This window comes from Bacillus rossius, chromosome 15, assembly GCF_032445375.1.
Source record: "Bacillus rossius redtenbacheri isolate Brsri chromosome 15, Brsri_v3, whole genome shotgun sequence".
NCBI classification, from domain to species: Eukaryota; Metazoa; Arthropoda; class Insecta; order Phasmatodea; family Bacillidae; genus Bacillus; species Bacillus rossius.
The window spans coordinates 45,068,281-45,077,456 of NC_086342.1; the positions used below are offsets into that span (position 1 = coordinate 45,068,281).

Sequence of the window (9,176 nt, forward strand, 5' to 3'; positions counted from 1 at the left end):
ATCTTGTTGGATATGTTTTGTGAGACACATAAGTCACGAAAGTAATAATGTTTTATTTGTATTTGCTACATAGACTTTGATTTGACTTCCTTTGTTTAGGTGCCATCTTGTTTTTTGTATGTGTACGAATGTTGTTATCGTTGCAGCCATGTCGGCTCTGTGTGTACTGTGCGATACTAGTAAATAGAGATTGAGTTAAAAGCAAAAGGTTGGTTACATCATTTATTGAAACCTACAACAGGTTATGGGCCCAGGACGTTTTTTGCGATTGATGAGATTGTGACTGTGATTGGCAGTGAGTCGGTAAAGTTGCCGATCGGCGCGCGTGGCAAACTGTGGTTCAAGATGGCTTTGCACGAAAATACAGAATATAGAAGCAACATCCCGCGGCTGGATTCCAAAAATTACTTTGCATGGAAGTTACGGGCAAAGGCCGAACTTATACAAATTAACTGTTGGAATGCTATAGAACAAGGATTTGTACCACCAATGAATGCGGATCAAGAAAGGGTTAACAGGAAGGCTTTGGCATTTATGTACAAAAACGTGTCCGATTCATATCTTAACGATATTGCGGAATGTGTACTGGCGAAAGAAGCGTGGGAAATACTGGCGGACATACATACGAAGGTTAGTTTTTTGCAGGGATTGAGATCACTAAAAGCTATGTTTTTGATCTCTAAAGGTGAAGGGGAGGAACTGCATGAATATGTGGCTCGTGTACAAACACAATACCAGAAAGTGAAATCGGCTGGTTGGGTGTACACGGACAAACAGATTGCGGGTATCATCCTCCTTGGACTCCAGTGGGATAAATATGGCGGACTGGTGGAAGAGTTGGGAAAGGAACCTAACCTATCGATCAGGTTGGTAAAAGCAAGACTTTTAGAAGAAGGTAATGAAGATCGGGAAGATAATGAAGTTTCAGCACTTGCAGCAAAAGGCGATGGTCATCTAAGAGGTGCTCAAGCGTTCAGAGGGCGTGGAAGAGGAGGAAGACAAGGAAATGAAGGAACGGAGTATTGGAAGAACAGGTATGTTGAAAGAAATACTCAAGGAAGTGATAGGTTATTTGGTACCCCCACTGATAGAAAGTGCTACAGGTGTAACGAGTGGGGTCACATGGCTAAGACTTGTGACAAAGTAAAGTGCTACAGATGCGGAAATAATGGACATTGGGCAAGTGACTGCAATGAGGATGACCAGTCAAAGCCTTATAACAACACAACTGGCAAAGAACAGGATAGGAAGCTAAAACACAAGGCATTAGTGAGTGCATGTGGCTTGGTTTCACCCATGAAAAACACTGTGGACTGGGTTGTAGATTCCGCTGCAACTGACCACATATCAAATCAAAGGGAACTGTTCCTCAACATGAAAGACTGCAAAGGGGAAATAACGATGGGTAAAGGTACAGCGAAGGTCAGTGGATGTGGTATGGTAGAGATAAAAATCACTGATGAATGTGGGGGGTGGACTCTCACTGTATCGGATGTACTGTACGTGCCAGAATTTAACTTCAATCTGCTCTCGGTAAGCAAGATGGCAAAAAAGGGTATTCGTCTGGAAATGAATGTCAGAGAAGCCATAGCTTACGATCATGACGAAATGTTTTTCAAGGCTCCAGTTTCAAATGGCTTATATGTCCTACACTCTGAAAAGAAATTGGACAGTATTGCAAATGTAGTAAATATGCCAAACCATGACGGTGAAATTAGGGATGCTACAGCGTTGAAGAGTGTAATGGTGTGGCACCAAAGGCTTGGCCACCTAAATGAAGAAAGTATCAGAAAAATACCTGAACTGGAGATTGAGGGGAAGATGCTTAATGCTTGTGACACTTGCATAAAAGGAAAAATGACAAAAATGGGCTTTCCCCAAATGAGCGAAAGGAAATCTAAAGGACCACTGGAGCTAATACACTCTGACTTAATGGGAAAACTGCCTATGTCCTTGGGAAAGGCTCAATATTTACTAACCTTCATAGATGACTACTCTAGGCACCTTACTGTGAAATTCTTGGCGAAGAAGAGTGATGTGTTTGCTGCATTCAAGGAATACCAAAATGAAGTTGAACTGCAGCATGATATCCGGATAAAGGGACTTCAGACAGATGGAGGAGGAGAGTATTGCAACAAGGAATTCGAGGCGCATCTCAAAAAATGTGGGATAGTGCACAGGAAAACCGTTGCTGCGTCACCGCAACAAAACGGTGTCGCAGAAAGAGCGAATAGAACAATTATAAATTCCACCAGGTGTATGCTTGCAGAATCAGGCCTACCAAAGGAATTTTGGGCTGAGGCGGCAAATACTGTGGCATTCGTGAAAAATCTAAGCCCTTCCCGTGCCATAAATTTTCAGATACCCTTGGAGCTGTGGCGAGGGGAAACGGTGAAACTGAAGACATTCAATTTTCTGAGGGTGTTCGGTTGCAGAGCCTGGATGTATGTGAATGGGAGAGATAAGTTGGATAGCAAAGGTGTCGAGTGCGTTTTCATAGGCTATGAAACAAACATTAAGGGTTACCGACTGTGGCAATTAGAAGCTAAGAAGGTCAAAATTGCCCACAACGTTATTTTCCAGGAGAGCAAATTTCCGTACAATGCGTGTGGTATGTCAACAGAGAACAAAACCATTGTGGTACTGGAAGAAAACTGCGAGGGCATGCTGGAAACTGAGAAACATCATGAGAACGAGGAGGTAAGAGAAGGCACTGAACCAAGAACAAACGATGAGCCAAACTCCAATGACACCCTGTCGGAAGACGAAGAACCCTTCTTGGGATGGGAAGAGGAACCGGTAGTGGAAATCAGGAGGTCTGCTCGACTCCTGTCAAGACACTCGGAAGCACCTTCTTGTCCATACGGGTGTATTACTATGTCTACAGAGTCTTGCTCCCACGAACCAAAGAGTGTTGAAGAAGCTTTAGGGGGCAGTGATGCGATAAATTGGAAAAGAGCAATGGATGAAGAAATTGAAAATTTGACAAGCAAAAACACTTATGAAATTGTTGACAGGCCCAAAGGAAAAAATGTTTTAGGGTGCAAGTGGGTCTTAAAATTAAAGGAGAGCTCGGATGGAAGCTCCGTACGGTATAAAGCAAGACTGGTAGCACGTGGGTTTTCCCAAATACCGGGGATAGATTTTACTGAAACTTACTCTCCAGTGGTGAAGAAAAAGACAGTTCGTGTCCTCCTAGCTTTATCAGTGAAGTTGGGCTGGGTCAGGGAATACCTGGACGTCTTGGCTGCGTATCTGAACGGGGTCCTCACCGAGGAAATCTACATGGAGCAACCGCCGATGTACCAAAAAGGGAGTGACAAGGTCTGTAAACTGCTAAAAAGTATTTACGGCCTGAAACAGAGTGGTAAGGAGTGGCATGACACCCTTGACGGTATCCTAACTGGCTGGGATTTGAGAAGGTTGAAGAAAGACCCTTGCGTATATATAGATGACCACAAGGAACTAGTGGTATTTGTCTACGTTGATGACCTGGGCATATTCGGGACGCGTGAGAAAGTGGAGTATATGAAAAAGAAGCTGTCTGGGACTATCGAAGTGAGAGCCATGGGGGAGATGACCAATTTTCTTTCAGTGAACATCATTTCCACAGGTGACTCTGTATTACTGGATCAGTCTCACTACATCGAGCAACTGCTGCGTACTTTTCAAATGACAAATGCAAGAGGAAAAGCGTTCCCCATAGAGATCAACCGTGATGATGGAACAGATGCTGGAAACAAAGCTTTTGACAAGCACTTATACCGCAAAGCGATTGGGAGCCTACTACATTTGTCGCAAACAACAAGACCGGACATTAGCTTTGCAGTGTGCAGGTCTAGTCAAAAATGTGAGACCCCAACCCTTCGGGACTGGCAAGATATTGTACATGTGCTCAGATACCTGAGACAAACCAAAGACTGGAGGTTGAAATTTACCAAACAAAATGGTGCTGCCATATTCTACTGTGATGCAGACCTAGCCAATGATAGGCATGACAGAAAGTCTATAACAGGAGTTGTGGCAACCTTAGCGGGAGGTCCTGTTATCTGGGTTTCGAGAAAACAGGCCTGTGTTGCTGATTCCACTGCAGTTGCGGAATATTATGCAATCTACGAAGCAACAAAGGAAGCAAGATGGTTATCGCAGTTCATGTCTGAATTGGGGCAAGATGGCTCTGCGCCCAGCCCTTCCGTGATCCTCTCTGACAACGAGACGGCCATAGCCATGTGTAAGACATGGGAAGTGTCTGAAAGGACGAAACATATAGATATCAAATATCATTTTGTGAGGGACATGACGGAAAAGGGGAAGATACAGGTTAAGCACATCACTGGCAGGGAGAACCCTGCTGATTTGTTCACCAAGGCAGTGAACGGTGCGCGCATCAAGTACCTGTGTGAAAAACTGAATCTTGCACGTGTTCCTTGAGTGTCTGTCATGATTGTTAAATTTTGAGATTTAACCAGGAGCTATGAATGACTTGAACGGGGATATGTTCTGAAGTTAAGTCAAATAGTGTTTGATGGTTTTTTTTTTTGTAAGTTCACACCGAAGGTTTTATTCAACGAACACATACTGTGCTGAAGGAAATCTTAGTTTCTCTAACCTTAAGTGTCTCAAGGGGAAGTGTTGGATATGTTTTGTGAGACACATAAGTCACGAAAGTAATAATGTTTTATTTGTATTTGCTACATAGACTTTGATTTGACTTCCTTTGTTTAGGTGCCATCTTGTTTTTTGTATGTGTACGAATGTTGTTATCGTTGCAGCCATGTCGGCTCTGTGTGTACTGTGCGATACTAGTAAATAGAGATTGAGTTAAAAGCAAAAGGTTGGTTACATCATTTATTGAAACCTACAACATATATATATATATATATATATATATATATATATATATATATATATATATATATATATATATATATATAAAATCAATAAATGTTCATATATGTTAATATAAATTATTTATTTTCATATAATGAAAAATATAAAGAAATATGTTTTAAATTCTTTTTTAGACCTACATCATATTTAACTATAAATTAAAACTGCTCACTTTATATTTTTTTGTAAACCCACCCTGCAATTATTGACTTACATAATTCACTTTGCACTGTTTATTAACATATTTTTTTTTTGCAAATCCTATTTTGATTGCCATGAAAAATAATTTTATATATATTTTCTTATCAAAATTTGAATATTTCAACAATATTTTACTTATAATAATTTTAGCTAACTTAACATAATCAACCTTTCACTTTTGTATTATTTAATTTTCAGAAGCTACTACACTACACATTTACCTTTTCTTTCAATATGTATTTGTTATAATATGTAATAACAATTTTTTAGTGGGATTCTAATTCTTATTATTTAAATTCAATGTTGGTATTCGAGAATAGATTATCGTGTTCATATTCAATTCTAACCTAAAAATTTATATTCGCACAGGTCTAAGAAATAATACAGTATTAGTAGAGGCAAGATTATATAGTGATCAGCGATAAAAGCGAAATAACAGAGAAATATATGTCAATACATTGCCAAACACCTAAATCATTTTGAATACACCAGAAATCACTGAAATTCAATGCAGAACTCTAAATAGAGCACATTTTCTTCTTAATTACCTCATTTATTAAATTAAAATATAGAATTATTTTCATAAATCATTTGTTTAAGCATTTATTTAAAAACTTACAATTTTATGTCCTAAGTAAATGCAATCTGTAGCTGATACTATACAGATGTGGCTAAAGGCCTATAGAGAAATGTCACAAGTAAATGTATAAGTATAATGATTTGGGGCATTTAACATTGCACTTTAAAAAAATGTGTAGCTGTACTTTTAATTTTCATAATTATAACTTTCTCATGAACTAAGAAATTTATTAAATGTTTTAGTTGCAGTTTTTTGTTTAACTTTCAACGGTATATACAGTAGAAGCCCGATTTAACAAAGTGCTATGGTTACCGAAAATGTTTACTCTAAATCGATGTTTCGTTAAATCTGATTTACCGATTTTCAATGACCCCCGCACTCATAATCGCGTCCCGACGTTTCCATATCGTAGACAGGGTCAACGCTGATATCTTGTGCTGCCGTGCTATCTCAGACTTCGTCAACTTTACATCTTCAACGTCTTTTAATCTCGCTCGTACGGCCCCCGGTTCGTAAGTACACCTCGGTCGTACATACAGATTTTCAGAAACCGTGAAAAATGAGGCATAAAATAAAAAAAAAGTTTAAAAATATGTAAAGTGTAAGAAATACATTAAAGTTTATTAAAATACAGTCGCAACCTGCAGCGTTTATAACAAATACGAGCTACATACACATTGCGTCACAGTAAAAAATAAAAATTTTAAAAAAATGGCCGCAAATTCATGGAAAATTTCCGTCAATAGCGCGCCGTACGCGGAGAAAGGTCATTGTACTCGGTCAGCTGCTGTTACGGCGTGGCGTAGACGCCGGTTGACTCTCTTTGTTCGCTGAGCTGCGCAGTACTTATAAAAAACGTATTCCAAAAACTAAAACACCGCGCACAAAGCTCTTACTGAGAATAATAGAGCTGTAGCAAACCGTATGTATTCGGTACCGAGTAACAGGTGCGCCATCTAGTAACGAGTAACGAAACGTTACACACAGCTGCATCTCGTTACTCGCATTTTTCGTATGTTTTACGCATGCGCGCGCATATTCGATGAATTTGCGTTACAAAGAACGATGTTTGTTTATTAATTAAAGTATAATTTGGAAATTCGTCGTCAAAGTTTTTTACTGTTTATTAAAGGTATTGTGTGTGTAGACAAAGTTTGAGATTGGAACAGATACAACGTAAGAAAGTATTGTTTACAAATTAGAAATATGTTTTTTATTATCGCGTATTTTCACGTTTTTTTGTTCTTATCTTAAAAGAGATAGTATAAAAAAGCCGCTCTAATGAGATTTAAAGGTTTCTTGGTTAACAAAAACTGTTAATTATCAAATATTGTTAATTGTTTATATTCTATTTATTATTATTTACGCGACGTCATACTGTACGCGTACGCAATACGACTCGATTCGTTGCTGCAACATAACATAGCATGTTATGCGGTATCAGAAGTAACGAGTAATTACATTACGTTACGTGATACGATAGTAACGAGTACTAATTGTTAATAGTAACGATTACATACGGGGACACTTTTTTTCGTTACTTTTACACCTTTAGAGAATAATGATAATGGTGTATTGGTGTGACGTGGTCACAAGTTGAAAAAACCTGGAGGATGGGAAAGGGAATATTTGGAAACGTGGTGAGTCAAGCCAGGGATATTGATGGGGGAGGGGGATGCGGACAAAGAAACCCTTCATGACGTCATGTGTCACGGACAGTCTATCTATCCAGGCGCGCATTGGCACGCACCTACGCAATTCAGTTACAGCACCCGGAGTTAAGTAGTTTGAACAATTTTTTTTAATTTTTTCGTATTTGGACAGATGATGCAAAGGCACATATTAATATATAGTACCTCCATTCTATTACTGACACCACATAGTGTAATTTTTAATAAGATTCCATTACTATTTACTTTCATCTTTTGGAAATCTATATTATTATTTTAATAAATTGGTGTTTTTTGATGGTTCCTGAAAACCTTTACGTTAAATCACTGTTTTCGTTAAATCTGTGTTCGCAAAATCGGGGTTCTACTGTATATAATTGTTTAATGTACACATTTTCAGTCTCTTACCATGAAATGTTGAAGAAAATTATCAACGTAATCATGTTTGATATGTACTTATTATTAGCCTACATGTGTTTTAATTTTTATTGACGATAAAGATGAACTCCACTATTTTTAATGATGAAATTTGCTTTTTTTATAACATCATAAAATTCTGTCTCTTTAAAATAATTAATAAACATTAACGTCCACATCATTCATTAGGAAATCTGTTGGGGGTTGTTGGGCGCACTGCTATCGGTTTAACACTTGGAGCGAACTGGATTGTAATGAAGGTGAGACACTGGCAGCAGTTCAGTGCTCACGCCGTCGTTCACCGAGTCGACTTTGTGGTGTTCCCGATACCATCAGCTTGCTTGTTGCTGGACAGTAGGTACACAGCCTCCTCTTTCATATTTTGGTGTCGTTTCAACTGCTGTGCTGAATTTTTTGGGTTCCGTATTTTTGTGCTGTCATCATTCGTGGGTTTTTTTTCCGTTCTGTTAGTCCATTTTTCTTTGTTTGTTGACCATATTCCTGTTGTAGAGTATTGTGTGGTGTTTATATCCTGACAACAGCAATATTTTGCTTAATTTGTGTTTTTGTCATTTGTGTTTTTTGTAGTTTTCTTCTACAGACATACATGTGCTTAGCAATGGCGTATGTCCAAAAGCTTACATCAAGTCTCCTCTTTCATGCGTTATTTACTTTCTCGGCTGGCAGTTTGGCATGTGTTACACTTTTAATTTTTTACAAAGAAACACTTTTGAAGTAGGTATGCTTGTTAATACTCAAGTGGATCGATTTTTGCCAACTCTATCTACAGTCACCCGAGTCACCATGCTACCATGTATGGATCGTTGGTTACGCTGGGCAGAAAAGACGTAGAGCGCTAGCTTCTTCCTCCGCTACCCTCTCGCCTGTGATGTGTTAGCGAAACAACATTGTACTTGCATCTCCAAGGCCAGTAGTTACCAAGTTATTAAGGCGGAACCGTATAGACTTCAGTATAATTTTAAAGACGTTTAATGTCTCGAATGTTCCTAAACAGATCATGGAAGTATGTATTCCTTTTTCACATTTACATCAACGTGGTAGTGTTATATCCAAGCCTATGTTTAATGTTTGTCATCAAAATGATTTCGACATAAAATTGAAACTGTTTTATCACTCGTTTTAAGTTCATGCTTATTTAAGTATTAATTTAATAATAAATAATATAGCATTTTGCATATTATAATAGGCAACCAAAAAATAACTTTGCTAAAATTTTAACACAGTGCAATTTTTTTTTGTACATTTCTTGGTTTTACATTTTACTGCATTTACATCACTCTGTTGAGGTTCCACGGATTGCTCATCTGTTGTAAATTACACACTTATTTCACTTTCCTCCATTTTGCATCTGGTCTGTTGAGAAGTAAACAAAATGTAATATCATTTACCAAATATTA

The 9,176-nt window shown here is 38.2% G+C and overlaps 1 protein-coding gene across 1 annotated transcript in view; it reads left to right on the forward strand.

The window, feature by feature from the left end:
- Positions 1–9,176, forward strand: part of LOC134539557 (phosphatidylinositol 4-phosphate 3-kinase C2 domain-containing subunit beta) — a 162,935-nt gene that overhangs the window by 116,145 nt on the left and 37,614 nt on the right. The window lies entirely within an intron of this gene.